This window comes from Rhea pennata, chromosome 24 (assembly GCF_028389875.1).
Source record: "Rhea pennata isolate bPtePen1 chromosome 24, bPtePen1.pri, whole genome shotgun sequence".
Taxonomy (NCBI): domain Eukaryota; kingdom Metazoa; phylum Chordata; class Aves; order Rheiformes; family Rheidae; genus Rhea; species Rhea pennata.
This window is the reverse complement of record NC_084686.1, coordinates 8,454,842-8,470,317: the sequence shown is the minus strand read 5'-3', so window position 1 is coordinate 8,470,317 and position 15,476 is coordinate 8,454,842. Positions and strand designations below refer to the sequence as shown.

At 61.2% G+C, this 15,476-nt stretch overlaps 3 non-coding genes across 3 annotated transcripts; all 3 read left to right on the top strand.

The window, feature by feature from the left end:
• The first annotated feature begins 2,592 nt into the window (after nucleotides 1–2,592).
• Nucleotides 2,593–2,665, top strand: TRNAF-GAA (transfer RNA phenylalanine (anticodon GAA)). Its single transcript has one exon. It is a non-coding gene; the product is annotated as a tRNA-Phe (tRNA).
• Nucleotides 2,666–7,437: 4,772 nt separating this feature from the next.
• On the top strand, nucleotides 7,438–7,510 carry TRNAF-GAA (transfer RNA phenylalanine (anticodon GAA)). Its single transcript has one exon. It is a non-coding gene; the product is annotated as a tRNA-Phe (tRNA).
• Nucleotides 7,511–15,003: 7,493 nt separating this feature from the next.
• TRNAF-GAA (transfer RNA phenylalanine (anticodon GAA)) lies at nucleotides 15,004–15,076 on the top strand. Its single transcript has one exon. It is a non-coding gene; the product is annotated as a tRNA-Phe (tRNA).
• Nucleotides 15,077–15,476: the final 400 nt, after the last annotated feature.

Below are 15,476 nucleotides of genomic sequence, written 5' to 3'. Positions count from 1 at the left end.
TCTCCTGTCCAACAAGCCCATGAGAGATGTTGGGTTGCGGCATCTCCACCTCTCGAGATCTGCCCAACGTGGCTGGGCAAAGTCCTGAGAGACCCGTGCCAAGGGGTCCCGCTCTGATCACGACAGGCTGTGCGCGACACTCCTGAGATGCCCTCCACCATCAGCGTTTGGCAGAACGTGTCAAGACACCCTCGGGACCACCTCAACCAAGTGGACGTGCGCACGCACCCGTGGAGCTTCCCTCGCGAGGCTTTGGGAGGAAAGTGCTCTTTGGAGATGCTGCCGTTGGCCGACCTGGGGCATTCCCAATGACTGGAGGCATGTCAAGCCACCTGTGGGGACATTGGTGGATTTCTGCGGACGAGGGAGGACCTGTAGGTGTGTTAGTTTTACGGCGGGCAGAACAAGGACTGGTTCAGGCATTGCCCCCCACACCCACACAGCAGGTGCCATCCAACCCGTGCCTGGAGAACAAGAGCAGAGCAAGTTGGGCAATGGTCAGCAGGGACATCCAGAGCCCGGCAATGTCCAGGCAACATACAGCTTGCTGCAGGCACCTCCTGCGCCTTGGCCTCCGCTCTGGCACGGCTCTGCTGTGAGCGAACAAAAGCTCTCAGGGCAGGGCCGAAGTAGCTCAGCTGGGAGAGCGTTAGACTGAAGATCTAAAGGTCCCTGGTTGAAGCCCGGGCTTCGGCAAGTGGCAGGGCGGGAGGGGTCCTTGTTGCTTCCTCCTGGCGTTTTGCAGAGCGGCGCTCTCTTCTTCCAGCCTGCCCCACCATGGCCGTGTCCTACACACCATGCAGATGGCCACGGCCCACCCCACAGCTGCGGGGAGCAGCCAGGACTCACACCGATGGCATTCTCCTTTGCTCGGCATCCTCCCACCCTGCGCTCCCTCACCTCTCTGGGGCCAAGCCAGAAGGCTGGCAGGGCCATGGGGGACCTCAAAGGATGCCGGAGGCATTTGGGTGCTGCGCTGCATCCACCCAAGCGGGGCTTCCAAAAGGCGGTCAGCAATCGCTCTCCAGCCTCACCCCCTTATCCTGTGGGGTCCTCACAGCCTCTCCTGTCCAACAAGCCCATGAGAGATGTTGGGTTGCGGCATCTCCACCTCTCGAGATCTGCCCAACGTGGCTGGGCAAAGTCCTGAGAGACCCGTGCCAAGGGGTCCCGCTCTGATCACGACAGGCTGTGCGCGACACTCCTGAGATGCCCTCCACCATCAGCGTTTGGCAGAACGTGTCAAGACACCCTCGGGACCACCTCAACCAAGTGGACGTGCGCACGCACCCGTGGAGCTTCCCTCGCGAGGCTTTGGGAGGAAAGTGCTCTTTGGAGATGCTGCCGTTGGCCGTCCTGGGGCATTCCCAATGACTGGAGGCATGTCAAGCCACCTGTGGGGACATTGGTGGATTTCTGCGGACGAGGGAAGACCTGTAGGTGTGTTAGTTTTACGGCGGGCAGAACAAGGACTGGTTCAGGCATTGCCCCCCACACCCACACAGCAGGTGCCATCCAACCCGTGCCTGGAGAACAAGAGCAGAGCAAGTTGGGCAATGGTCAGCAGGGACATCCAGAGCCCGGCAATGTCCAGGCAACATACAGCTTGCTGCAGGCACCTCCTGCGCCTTGGCCTCCGCTCTGGCACGGCTCTGCTGTGAGCGAACAAAAGCTCTCAGGGCAGGGCCGAAGTAGCTCAGCTGGGAGAGCGTTAGACTGAAGATCTAAAGGTCCCTGGTTGAAGCCCGGGCTTCGGCAAGTGGCAGGGCGGGAGGGGTCCTTGTTGCTTCCTCCTGGCGTTTTGCAGAGTGGCGCTCTCTTCTTCCAGCCTGCCCCACCATGGCCGTGTCCTACACACCATGCAGATGGCCACGGCCCACCCCACAGCTGCAGGGAGCAGCCAGGACCCACACCGATGGCATTCTCCTTTGCTCGGCATCCTCCCACCCTGCGCTCCCTCACCTCTCTGGGGCCAAGCCAGAAGGCTGGCAGGGCCATGGGGGACCTCAAAGGATGCCGGAGGCATTTGGGTGCTGCGCTGCATCCACCCAAGCAGGGCTTCCAAAAGGCGGTCAGCAATCGCTCTCCAGCCTCACCCCCTTATCCTGTGGAGTCCTCACAGCCTCTCCTGTCCAACAAGCCCATGAGAGATGTTGGGTTGCGGCATCTCCACCTCTCGAGATCTGCCCAACGTGGCTGGGCAAAGTCCCCACGCGAGGCTTTGGGAGGAAAGTGCTCTTTGGAGATGCTGCCGTTGGCCGACCTGGTTCATTCCCAATGACTGGAGGCATGTCAAGCCACCTGTGGGGACATTGGTGGATTTCTGCGGACGAGGGAGGACCTGTAGGTGTGTTAGTTTTACGGCGGGCAGAACAAGGACTGGTTCAGGCATTGCCCCCCACACCCACACAGCAGGTGCCATCCAACCCGTGCCTGGAGAACAAGAGCAGAGCAAGTTGGGCAATGGTCAGCAGGGACATCCAGAGCCCGGCAATGTCCAGGCAACATACAGCTTGCTGCAGGCACCTCCTGCGCCTTGGCCTCCGCTCTGGCACGGCTCTGCTGTGAGCGAACAAAAGCTCTCAGGGCAGGGCCGAAGTAGCTCAGCTGGGAGAGCGTTAGACTGAAGATCTAAAGGTCCCTGGTTCAAGCCCGGGCTTCGGCAAGTGGCAGGGCGGGAGGGGTCCTTGTTGCTTCCTCCTGGCGTTTTGCAGAGCGGCGCTCTCTTCTTCCAGCCTGCCCCACCATGGCCGTGTCCTACACACCATGCAGATGGCCACGGCCCACCCCACAGCTGCGGGGAGCAGCCAGGACTCACACCGATGGCATTCTCCTTTGCTCGGCATCCTCCCACCCTGCGCTCCCTCACCTCTCTGGGGCCAAGCCAGAAGGCTGGCAGGGCCATGGGGGACCTCAAAGGATGCCAGAGGCATTTGGGTGCTGCGCTGCATCCACCCAAGCGGGGCTTCCAAAAGGCGGTCAGCAATCGCTCTCCAGCCTCACCCCCTTATCCTGTGGGGTCCTCACAGCCTCTCCTGTCCAACAAGCCCATGAGAGATGTTGGGTTGCGGCATCTCCACCTCTCGAGATCTGCCCAACGTGGCTGGGCAAAGTCCTGAGAGACCCGTGCCAAGGGGTCCCGCTCTGATCACGACAGGCTGTGCGCGACACTCCTGAGATGCCCTCCACCATCAGCGTTTGGCAGAACGTGTCAAGACACCCTCGGGACCACCTCAACCAAGTGGACGTGCGCACGCACCCGTGGAGCTTCCCTCGCGAGGCTTTGGGAGGAAAGTGCTCTTTGGAGATGCTGCCGTTGGCCGACCTGGGGCATTCCCAATGACTGGAGGCATGTCAAGCCACCTGTGGGGACATTGGTGGATTTCTGCGGACGAGGGAGGACCTGTAGGTGTGTTAGTTTTACGGCGGGCAGAACAAGGACTGGTTCAGGCATTGCCCCCCACACCCACACAGCAGGTGCCATCCAACCCGTGCCTGGAGAACAAGAGCAGAGCAAGTTGGGCAATGGTCAGCAGGGACATCCAGAGCCCGGCAATGTCCAGGCAACATACAGCTTGCTGCAGGCACCTCCTGCGCCTTGGCCTCCGCTCTGGCACGGCTCTGCTGTGAGCGAACAAAAGCTCTCAGGGCAGGGCCGAAGTAGCTCAGCTGGGAGAGCGTTAGACTGAAGATCTAAAGGTCCCTGGTTGAAGCCCGGGCTTTGGCAAGTGGCAGGGCGGGAGGGGTCCTTGTTGCTTCCTCCTGGCGTTTTGCAGAGCGGCGCTCTCTTCTTCCAGCCTGCCCCACCATGGCCGTGTCCTACACACCATGCAGATGGCCACGGCCCACCCCACAGCTGCGGGGAGCACCCAGGACCCACACCGATGGCATTCTCCTTTGCTCGGCATCCTCCCACCCTGCGCTCCCTCACCTCTCTGGGGCCAAGCCAGAAGGCTGGCAGGGCCATGGGGGACCTCAAAGGATGCCGGAGGCATTTGGGTGCTGCGCTGCATCCACCCAAGCAGGGCTTCCAAAAGGCGGTCAGCAATCGCTCTCCAGCCTCACCCCCTTATCCTGTGGAGTCCTCACAGCCTCTCCTGTCCAACAAGCCCATGAGAGATGTTGGGTTGCGGCATCTCCACCTCTCGAGATCTGCCCAACGTGGCTGGGCAAAGTCCCCACGCGAGGCTTTGGGAGGAAAGTGCTCTTTGGAGATGCTGCCGTTGGCCGACCTGGGGCATTCCCAATGACTGGAGGCATGTCAAGCCACCTGTGGGGACATTGGTGGATTTCTGCGGACGAGGGAGGACCTGTAGGTGTGTTAGTTTTACGGCGGGCAGAACAAGGACTGGTTCAGGCATTGCCCCCCACACCCACACAGCAGGTGCCATCCAACCCGTGCCTGGAGAACAAGAGCAGAGCAAGTTGGGCAATGGTCAGCAGGGACATCCAGAGCCCGGCAATGTCCAGGCAACATACAGCTTGCTGCAGGCACCTCCTGCGCCTTGGCCTCCGCTCTGGCACGGCTCTGCTGTGAGCGAACAAAAGCTCTCAGGGCAGGGCCGAAGTAGCTCAGCTGGGAGAGCGTTAGACTGAAGATCTAAAGGTCCCTGGTTGAAGCCCGGGCTTCGGCAAGTGGCAGGGCGGGAGGGGTCCTTGTTGCTTCCTCCTGGCGTTTTGCAGAGCGGCGCTCTCTTCTTCCAGCCTGCCCCACCATGGCCGTGTCCTACACACCATGCAGATGGCCACGGCCCACCCCACAGCTGCGGGGAGCAGCCAGGACTCACACCGATGGCATTCTCCTTTGCTCGGCATCCTCCCACCCTGCGCTCCCTCACCTCTCTGGGGCCAAGCCAGAAGGCTGGCAGGGCCATGGGGGACCTCAAAGGATGCCGGAGGCATTTGGGTGCTGCGCTGCATCCACCCAAGCGGGGCTTCCAAAAGGCGGTCAGCAATCGCTCTCCAGCCTCACCCCCTTATCCTGTGGGGTCCTCACAGCCTCTCCTGTCCAACAAGCCCATGAGAGATGTTGGGTTGCGGCATCTCCACCTCTCGAGATCTGCCCAACGTGTCTGGGCAAAGTCCTGAGAGACCCGTGCCAAGGGGTCCCGCTCTGATCACGACAGGCTGTGCGCGACACTCCTGAGATGCCCTCCACCATCAGCGTTTGGCAGAACGTGTCAAGACACCCTCGGGACCACCTCAACCAAGTGGACGTGCGCACGCACCCGTGGAGCTTCCCTCGCGAGGCTTTGGGAGGAAAGTGCTCTTTGGAGATGCTGCCGTTGGCTGTCCTGGGGCATTCCCAATGACTGGAGGCATGTCAAGCCACCTGTGGGGACATTGGTGGATTTCTGCGGACGAGGGAGGACCTGTAGGTGTGTTAGTTTTACGGCGGGCAGAACAAGGACTGGTTCAGGCATTGCCCCCCACACCCACACAGCAGGTGCCATCCAACCCGTGCCTGGAGAACAAGAGCAGAGCAAGTTGGGCAATGGTCAGCAGGGACATCCAGAGCCCGGCAATGTCCAGGCAACATACAGCTTGCTGCAGGCACCTCCTGCGCCTTGGCCTCCGCTCTGGCACGGCTCTGCTGTGAGCGAACAAAAGCTCTCAGGGCAGGGCCGAAGTAGCTCAGCTGGGAGAGCGTTAGACTGAAGATCTAAAGGTCCCTAGTTGAAGCCCGGGCTTCGGCAAGTGGCAGGGCGGGAGGGGTCCTTGTTTCTTCCTCCTGGCGTTTTGCAGAGCGGCGCTCTCTTCTTCCAGCCTGCCCCACCATGGCCGTGTCCTACACACCATGAAGATGGCCATGGCCCACCCCACAGCTGCGGGGAGCAGCCAGGACCCACACCGATGGCATTCTCCTTTGCTCGGCATCCTCCCACCCTGCGCTCCCTCACCTCTCTGGGGCCAAGCCAGAAGGCTGGCAGGGCCATGGGGGACCTCAAAGGATGCCAGAGGCATTTGGGTGCTGCGCTGCATCCACCCAAGCAGGGCTTCCAAAAGGCGGTCAGCAATCGCTCTCCAGCCTCACCCCCTTATCCTGTGGGGTCCTCACAGCCTCTCCTGTCCAACAAGCCCATGAGAGATGTTGGGTTGCGGCATCTCCACCTCTCGAGATCTGCCCAACGTGGCTGGGCAAAGTCCCCACGCGAGGCTTTGGGAGGAAAGTGCTCTTTGGAGATGCTGCCGTTGGCCGACCTGGGGCATTCCCAATGACTGGAGGCATGTCAAGCCACCTGTGGGGACATTGGTGGATTTCTGCGGACGAGGGAGGACCTGTAGGTGTGTTAGTTTTACGGCGGGCAGAACAAGGACTGGTTCAGGCATTGCCCCCCACACCCACACAGCAGGTGCCATCCAACCCGTGCCTGGAGAACAAGAGCAGAGCAAGTTGGGCAATGGTCAGCAGGGACATCCAGAGCCCGGCAATGTCCAGGCAACATACAGCTTGCTGCAGGCACCTCCTGCGCCTTGGCCTCCGCTCTGGCACGGCTCTGCTGTGAGCGAACAAAAGCTCTCAGGGCAGGGCCGAAGTAGCTCAGCTGGGAGAGCGTTAGACTGAAGATCTAAAGGTCCCTGGTTGAAGCCCGGGCTTCGGCAAGTGGCAGGGCGGGAGGGGTCCTTGTTGCTTCCTCCTGGCGTTTTGCAGAGCGGCGCTCTCTTCTTCCAGCCTGCCCCACCATGGCCGTGTCCTACACACCATGCAGATGGCCATGGCCCACCCCACAGCTGCGGGGAGCAGCCAGGACCCACACCGATGGCATTCTCCTTTGCTCGGCATCCTCCCACCCTGCGCTCCCTCACCTCTCTGGGGCCAAGCCAGAAGGCTGGCAGGGCCATGGGGGACCTCAAAGGATGCCAGAGGCATTTGGGTGCTGCGCTGCATCCACCCAAGCAGGGCTTCCAAAAGGCGGTCAGCAATCGCTCTCCAGCCTCACCCCCTTATCCTGTGGAGTCCTCACAGCCTCTCCTGTCCAACAAGCCCATGAGAGATGTTGGGTTGCGGCATCTCCACCTCTCGAGATCTGCCCAACGTGGCTGGGCAAAGTCCCCACGCGAGGCTTTGGGAGGAAAGTGCTCTTTGGAGATGCTGCCGTTGGCCGACCTGGGGCATTCCCAATGACTGGAGGCATGTCAAGCCACCTGTGGGGACATTGGTGGATTTCTGCGGACGAGGGAGGACCTGTAGGTGTGTTAGTTTTACGGCGGGCAGAACAAGGACTGGTTCAGGCATTGCCCCCCACACCCACACAGCAGGTGCCATCCAACCCGTGCCTGGAGAACAAGAGCAGAGCAAGTTGGGCAATGGTCAGCAGGGACATCCAGAGCCCGGCAATGTCCAGGCAACATACAGCTTGCTGCAGGCACCTCCTGCGCCTTGGCCTCCGCTCTGGCACGGCTCTGCTGTGAGCGAACAAAAGCTCTCAGGGCAGGGCCGAAGTAGCTCAGCTGGGAGAGCGTTAGACTGAAGATCTAAAGGTCCCTGGTTCAAGCCCGGGCTTCGGCAAGTGGCAGGGTGGGAGGGGTCCTTGTTGCTTCCTCCTGGCGTTTTGCAGAGCGGCGCTCTCTTCTTCCAGCCTGCCCCACCATGGCCGTGTCCTACACACCATGCAGATGGCCATGGCCCACCCCACAGCTGCGGGGAGCAGCCAGGACCCACACCGATGGCATTCTCCTTTGCTCGGCATCCTCCCACCCTGCGCTCCCTCACCTCTCTGGGGCCAAGCCAGAAGGCTGGCAGGGCCATGGGGGACCTCAAAGGATGCCGGAGGCATTTGGGTGCTGCGCTGCATCCACCCAAGCGGGGCTTCCAAAAGGCGGTCAGCAATCGCTCTCCAGCCTCACCCCCTTATCCTGTGGGGTCCTCACAGCCTCTCCTGTCCAACAAGCCCATGAGAGATGTTGGGTTGCGGCATCTCCACCTCTCGAGATCTGCCCAACGTGGCTGGGCAAAGTCCCCACGCGAGGCTTTGGGAGGAAAGTGCTCTTTGGAGATGCTGCCGTTGGCCAACCTGGGGCATTCCCAATGACTGAAGGCATGTCAAGCCACCTGTGGGGACATTGGTGGATTTCTGCGGACGAGGGAGGACCTGTAGGTGTGTTAGTTTTACGGTGGGCAGAACAAGGACTGGTTCAGGCATTGCCCCCCACACCCACACAGCAGGTGCCATCCAACCCGTGCCTGGAGAACAAGAGCGGAGCAAGTTGGGCAATGGTCAGCAGGGACATCCAGAGCCCGGCAATGTCCAGGCAACATACAGCTTGCTGCAGGCACCTCCTGCGCCTTGGCCTCCGCTCTGGCACGGCTCTGCTGTGAGCGAACAAAAGCTCTCAGGGCAGGGCCGAAGTAGCTCAGCTGGGAGAGCGTTAGACTGAAGATCTAAAGGTCCCTGGTTGAAGCCCGGGCTTTGGCAAGTGGCAGGGTGGGAGGGGTCCTTGTTGCTTCCTCCTGGCGTTTTGCAGAGCGGCGCTCTCTTCTTCCAGCCTGCCCCACCATGGCCGTGTCCTACACACCATGCAGATGGCCACGGCCCACCCCACAGCTGCGGGGAGCAGCCAGGACCCACACCGACGGCATTCTCCTTTGCTCGGCATCCTCCCACCCTGCGCTCCCTCACCTCTCTGGGGCCAAGCCAGAAGGCTGGCAGGGCCATGGGGGACCTCAAAGGATGCCAGAGCCATTTGGGTGCTGCGCTGCATCCACCCAAGCGGGGCTTCCAAAAGGCGGTCAGCAATCGCTCTCCAGCCTCACCCCCTTATCCTGTGGGGTCCTCACAGCCTCTCCTGTCCAACAAGCCCATGAGAGATGTTGGGTTGCGGCATCTCCACCTCTCGAGATCTTCCCAACGTGGCTGGGCAAAGTCCCCACGCGAGGCTTTGGGAGGAAAGTGCTCTTTGGAGATGCTGCCGTTGGCCGACCTGGGGCATTCCCAATGACTGGAGGCATGTCAAGCCACCTGTGGGGACATTGGTGGATTTCTGCGGACGAGGGAGGACCTGTAGGTGTGTTAGTTTTACGGCGGGCAGAACAAGGACTGGTTCAGGCATTGCCCCCCACACCCACACAGCAGGTGCCATCCAACCCGTGCCTGGAGAACAAGAGCAGAGCAAGTTGGGCAATGGTCAGCAGGGACATCCAGAGCCCGGCAATGTCCAGGCAACATACAGCTTGCTGCAGGCACCTCCTGCGCCTTGGCCTCCGCTCTGGCACGGCTCTGCTGTGAGCGAACAAAAGCTCTCAGGGCAGGGCCGAAGTAGCTCAGCTGGGAGAGCGTTAGACTGAAGATCTAAAGGTCCCTGGTTGAAGCCCGGGCTTCGGCAAGTGGCAGGGCGGGAGGGGTCCTTGTTGCTTCCTCCTGGCGTTTTGCAGAGCGGCGCTCTCTTCTTCCAGCCTGCCCCACCATGGCCGTGTCCTACACACCATGCAGATGGCCACGGCCCACCCCACAGCTGCGGGGAGCAGCCAGGACCCACACCGATGGCATTCTCCTTTGCTCGGCATCCTCCCACCCTGCGCTCCCTCACCTCTCTGGGGCCAAGCCAGAAGGCTGGCAGGGCCATGGGGGACCTCAAAGGATGCCGGAGGCATTTGGGTGCTGCGCTGCATCCACCCAAGCAGGGCTTCCAAAAGGCGGTCAGCAATCGCTCTCCAGCCTCACCCCCTTATCCTGTGGAGTCCTCACAGCCTCTCCTGTCCAACAAGCCCATGAGAGATGTTGGGTTGCGGCATCTCCACCTCTCGAGATCTGCCCAACGTGGCTGGGCAAAGTCCCCACGCGAGGCTTTGGGAGGAAAGTGCTCTTTGGAGATGCTGCCGTTGGCCGACCTGGGGCATTCCCAATGATTGGAGGCATGTCAAGCCACCTGTGGGGACATTGGTGGATTTCTGCGGACGAGGGAGGACCTGTAGGTGTGTTAGTTTTACGGCGGGCAGAACAAGGACTGGTTCAGGCATTGCCCCCCACACCCACACAGCAGGTGCCATCCAACCCGTGCCTGGAGAACAAGAGCAGAGCAAGTTGGGCAATGGTCAGCAGGGACATCCAGAGCCCGGCAATGTCCAGGCAACATACAGCTTGCTGCAGGCACCTCCTGCGCCTTGGCCTCCGCTCTGGCACGGCTCTGCTGTGAGCGAACAAAAGCTCTCAGGGCAGGGCCGAAGTAGCTCAGCTGGGAGAGCGTTAGACTGAAGATCTAAAGGTCCCTGGTTGAAGCCCGGGCTTCGGCAAGTGGCAGGGCGGGAGGGGTCCTTGTTGCTTCCTCCTGGCGTTTTGCAGAGCGGCGCTCTCTTCTTCCAGCCTGCCCCACCATGGCCGTGTCCTACACACCATGCAGATGGCCACGGCCCACCCCACAGCTGCGGGGAGCACCCAGGACCCACACCGATGGCATTCTCCTTTGCTCGGCATCCTCCCACCCTGCGCTCCCTCACCTCTCTGGGGCCAAGCCAGAAGGCTGGCAGGGCCATGGGGGACCTCAAAGGATGCCGGAGGCATTTGGGTGCTGCGCTGCATCCACCCAAGCAGGGCTTCCAAAAGGCGGTCAGCAATCGCTCTCCAGCCTCACCCCCTTATCCTGTGGAGTCCTCACAGCCTCTCCTGTCCAACAAGCCCATGAGAGATGTTGGGTTGCGGCATCTCCACCTCTCGAGATCTGCCCAACGTGGCTGGGCAAAGTCCCCACGCGAGGCTTTGGGAGGAAAGTGCTCTTTGGAGATGCTGCCGTTGGCCGACCTGGGGCATTCCCAATGACTGGAGGCATGTCAAGCCACCTGTGGGGACATTGGTGGATTTCTGCGGACGAGGGAGGACCTGTAGGTGTGTTAGTTTTACGGCGGGCAGAACAAGGACTGGTTCAGGCATTGCCCCCCACACCCACACAGCAGGTGCCATCCAACCCGTGCCTGGAGAACAAGAGCAGAGCAAGTTGGGCAATGGTCAGCAGGGACATCCAGAGCCCGGCAATGTCCAGGCAACATACAGCTTGCTGCAGGCACCTCCTGCGCCTTGGCCTCCGCTCTGGCACGGCTCTGCTGTGAGCGAACAAAAGCTCTCAGGGCAGGGCCGAAGTAGCTCAGCTGGGAGAGCGTTAGACTGAAGATCTAAAGGTCCCTGGTTGAAGCCCGGGCTTCGGCAAGTGGCAGGGCGGGAGGGGTCCTTGTTGCTTCCTCCTGGCGTTTTGCAGAGTGGCGCTCTCTTCTTCCAGCCTGCCCCACCATGGCCGTGTCCTACACACCATGCAGATGGCCACGGCCCACCCCACAGCTGCGGGGAGCAGCCAGGACTCACACCGATGGCATTCTCCTTTGCTCGGCATCCTCCCACCCTGCGCTCCCTCACCTCTCTGGGGCCAAGCCAGAAGGCTGGCAGGGCCATGGGGGACCTCAAAGGATGCCGGAGGCATTTGGGTGCTGCGCTGCATCCACCCAAGTGGGGCTTCCAAAAGGCGGTCAGCAATCGCTCTCCAGCCTCACCCCCTTATCCTGTGGGGTCCTCACAGCCTCTCCTGTCCAACAAGCCCATGAGAGATGTTGGGTTGCGGCATCTCCACCTCTCGAGATCTGCCCAACGTGGCTGGGCAAAGTCCTGAGAGACCCGTGCCAAGGGGTCCCGCTCTGATCACGACAGGCTGTGCGCGACACTCCTGAGATGCCCTCCACCATCAGCGTTTGGCAGAACGTGTCAAGACACCCTCGGGACCACCTCAACCAAGTGGACGTGCGCACGCACCCGTGGAGCTTCCCTCGCGAGGCTTTGGGAGGAAAGTGCTCTTTGGAGATGCTGCCGTTGGCTGTCCTGGGGCATTCCCAATGACTGGAGGCATGTCAAGCCACCTGTGGGGACATTGGTGGATTTCTGCGGACGAGGGAGGACCTGTAGGTGTGTTAGTTTTACGGCGGGCAGAACAAGGACTGGTTCAGGCATTGCCCCCCACACCCACACAGCAGGTGCCATCCAACCCGTGCCTGGAGAACAAGAGCAGAGCAAGTTGGGCAATGGTCAGCAGGGACATCCAGAGCCCGGCAATGTCCAGGCAACATACAGCTTGCTGCAGGCACCTCCTGCGCCTTGGCCTCCGCTCTGGCACGGCTCTGCTGTGAGCGAACAAAAGCTCTCAGGGCAGGGCCGAAGTAGCTCAGCTGGGAGAGCGTTAGACTGAAGATCTAAAGGTCCCTGGTTGAAGCCCGGGCTTCGGCAAGTGGCAGGGCGGGAGGGGTCCTTGTTTCTTCCTCCTGGCGTTTTGCAGAGCGGCGCTCTCTTCTTCCAGCCTGCCCCACCATGGCCGTGTCCTACACACCATGAAGATGGCCATGGCCCACCCCACAGCTGCGGGGAGCAGCCAGGACCCACACCGATGGCATTCTCCTTTGCTCGGCATCCTCCCACCCTGCGCTCCCTCACCTCTCTGGGGCCAAGCCAGAAGGCTGGCAGGGCCATGGGGGACCTCAAAGGATGCCAGAGGCATTTGGGTGCTGCGCTGCATCCACCCAAGCAGGGCTTCCAAAAGGCGGTCAGCAATCGCTCTCCAGCCTCACCCCCTTATCCTGTGGAGTCCTCACAGCCTCTCCTGTCCAACAAGCCCATGAGAGATGTTGGGTTGCGGCATCTCCACCTCTCGAGATCTGCCCAACGTGGCTGGGCAAAGTCCCCACGCGAGGCTTTGGGAGGAAAGTGCTCTTTGGAGATGCTGCCGTTGGCCGACCTGGGGCATTCCCAATGACTGGAGGCATGTCAAGCCACCTGTGGGGACATTGGTGGATTTCTGCGGACGAGGGAGGACCTGTAGGTGTGTTAGTTTTACGGCGGGCAGAACAAGGACTGGTTCAGGCATTGCCCCCCACACCCACACAGCAGGTGCCATCCAACCCGTGCCTGGAGAACAAGAGCAGAGCAAGTTGGGCAATGGTCAGCAGGGACATCCAGAGCCCGGCAATGTCCAGGCAACATACAGCTTGCTGCAGGCACCTCCTGCGCCTTGGCCTCCGCTCTGGCACGGCTCTGCTGTGAGCGAACAAAAGCTCTCAGGGCAGGGCCGAAGTAGCTCAGCTGGGAGAGCGTTAGACTGAAGATCTAAAGGTCCCTGGTTGAAGCCCGGGCTTCGGCAAGTGGCAGGGCGGGAGGGGTCCTTGTTGCTTCCTCCTGGCGTTTTGCAGAGCGGCGCTCTCTTCTTCCAGCCTGCCCCACCATGGCCGTGTCCTACACACCATGCAGATGGCCATGGCCCACCCCACAGCTGCGGGGAGCAGCCAGGACCCACACCGATGGCATTCTCCTTTGCTCGGCATCCTCCCACCCTGCGCTCCCTCACCTCTCTGGGGCCAAGCCAGAAGGCTGGCAGGGCCATGGGGGACCTCAAAGGATGCCAGAGGCATTTGGGTGCTGCGCTGCATCCACCCAAGCAGGGCTTCCAAAAGGCGGTCAGCAATCGCTCTCCAGCCTCACCCCCTTATCCTGTGGAGTCCTCACAGCCTCTCCTGTCCAACAAGCCCATGAGAGATGTTGGGTTGCGGCATCTCCACCTCTCGAGATCTGCCCAACGTGGCTGGGCAAAGTCCCCACGCGAGGCTTTGGGAGGAAAGTGCTCTTTGGAGATGCTGCCGTTGGCCGACCTGGGGCATTCCCAATGACTGGAGGCATGTCAAGCCACCTGTGGGGACATTGGTGGATTTCTGCGGACGAGGGAGGACCTGTAGGTGTGTTAGTTTTACGGCGGGCAGAACAAGGACTGGTTCAGGCATTGCCCCCCACACCCACACAGCAGGTGCCATCCAACCCGTGCCTGGAGAACAAGAGCAGAGCAAGTTGGGCAATGGTCAGCAGGGACATCCAGAGCCCGGCAATGTCCAGGCAACATACAGCTTGCTGCAGGCACCTCCTGCACCTTGGCCTCCGCTCTGGCACGGCTCTGCTGTGAGCGAACAAAAGCTCTCAGGGCAGGGCCGAAGTAGCTCAGCTGGGAGAGCGTTAGACTGAAGATCTAAAGGTCCCTGGTTGAAGCCCGGGCTTTGGCAAGTGGCAGGGTGGGAGGGGTCCTTGTTGCTTCCTCCTGGCGTTTTGCAGAGCGGCGCTCTCTTCTTCCAGCCTGCCCCACCATGGCCGTGTCCTACACACCATGCAGATGGCCACGGCCCACCCCACAGCTGCGGGGAGCAGCCAGGACCCACACCGATGGCATTCTCCTTTGCTCGGCATCCTCCCACCCTGCGCTCCCTCACCTCTCTGGGGCCAAGCCAGAAGGCTGGCAGGGCCATGGGGGACCTCAAAGGATGCCGGAGGCATTTGGGTGCTGCGCTGCATCCACCCAAGCGGGGCTTCCAAAAGGCGGTCAGCAATCGCTCTCCAGCCTCACCCCCTTATCCTGTGGGGTCCTCACAGCCTCTCCTGTCCAACAAGCCCATGAGAGATGTTGGGTTGCGGCATCTCCACCTCTCGAGATCTGCCCAACGTGGCTGGGCAAAGTCCTGAGAGACCCGTGCCAAGGGGTCCCGCTCTGATCACGACAGGCTGTGCGCGACACTCCTGAGATGCCCTCCACCATCAGCGTTTGGCAGAACGTGTCAAGACACCCTCGGGACCACCTCAACCAAGTGGACGTGCGCACGCACCCGTGGAGCTTCCCTCGCGAGGCTTTGGGAGGAAAGTGCTCTTTGGAGATGCTGCCGTTGGCCGTCCTGGGGCATTCCCAATGACTGGAGGCATGTCAAGCCACCTGTGGGGACATTGGTGGATTTCTGCGGACGAGGGAGGACCTGTAGGTGTGTTAGTTTTACGGCGGGCAGAACAAGGACTGGTTCAGGCATTGCCCCCCACACCCACACAGCAGGTGCCATCCAACCCGTGCCTGGAGAACAAGAGCAGAGCAAGTTGGGCAATGGTCAGCAGGGACATCCAGAGCCCGGCAATGTCCAGGCAACATACAGCTTGCTGCAGGCACCTCCTGCGCCTTGGCCTCCGCTCTGGCACGGCTCTGCTGTGAGCGAACAAAAGCTCTCAGGGCAGGGCCGAAGTAGCTCAGCTGGGAGAGCGTTAGACTGAAGATCTAAAGGTCCCTGGTTCAAGCCCGGGCTTCGGCAAGTGGCAGGGTGGGAGGGGTCCTTGTTGCTTCCTCCTGGCGTTTTGCAGAGCGGCGCTCTCTTCTTCCAGCCTGCCCCACCATGGCCGTGTCCTACACACCATGCAGATGGCCATGGCCCACCCCACAGCTGCGGGGAGCAGCCAGGACCCACACCGATGGCATTCTCCTTTGCTCGGCATCCTCCCACCCTGCGCTCCCTCACCTCTCTGGGGCCAAGCCAGAAGGCTGGCAGGGCCATGGGGGACCTCAAAGGATGCCGGAGGCATTTGGGTGCTGCGCTGCATCCACCCAAGCGGGGCTTCCAAAAGGCGGTCAGCAATCGCTCTCCAGCCTCACCCCCTTATCCTGTGGGGTCCTCACAGCCTCTCCTGTCCAACAAGCCCATGAGAGATGTTGGG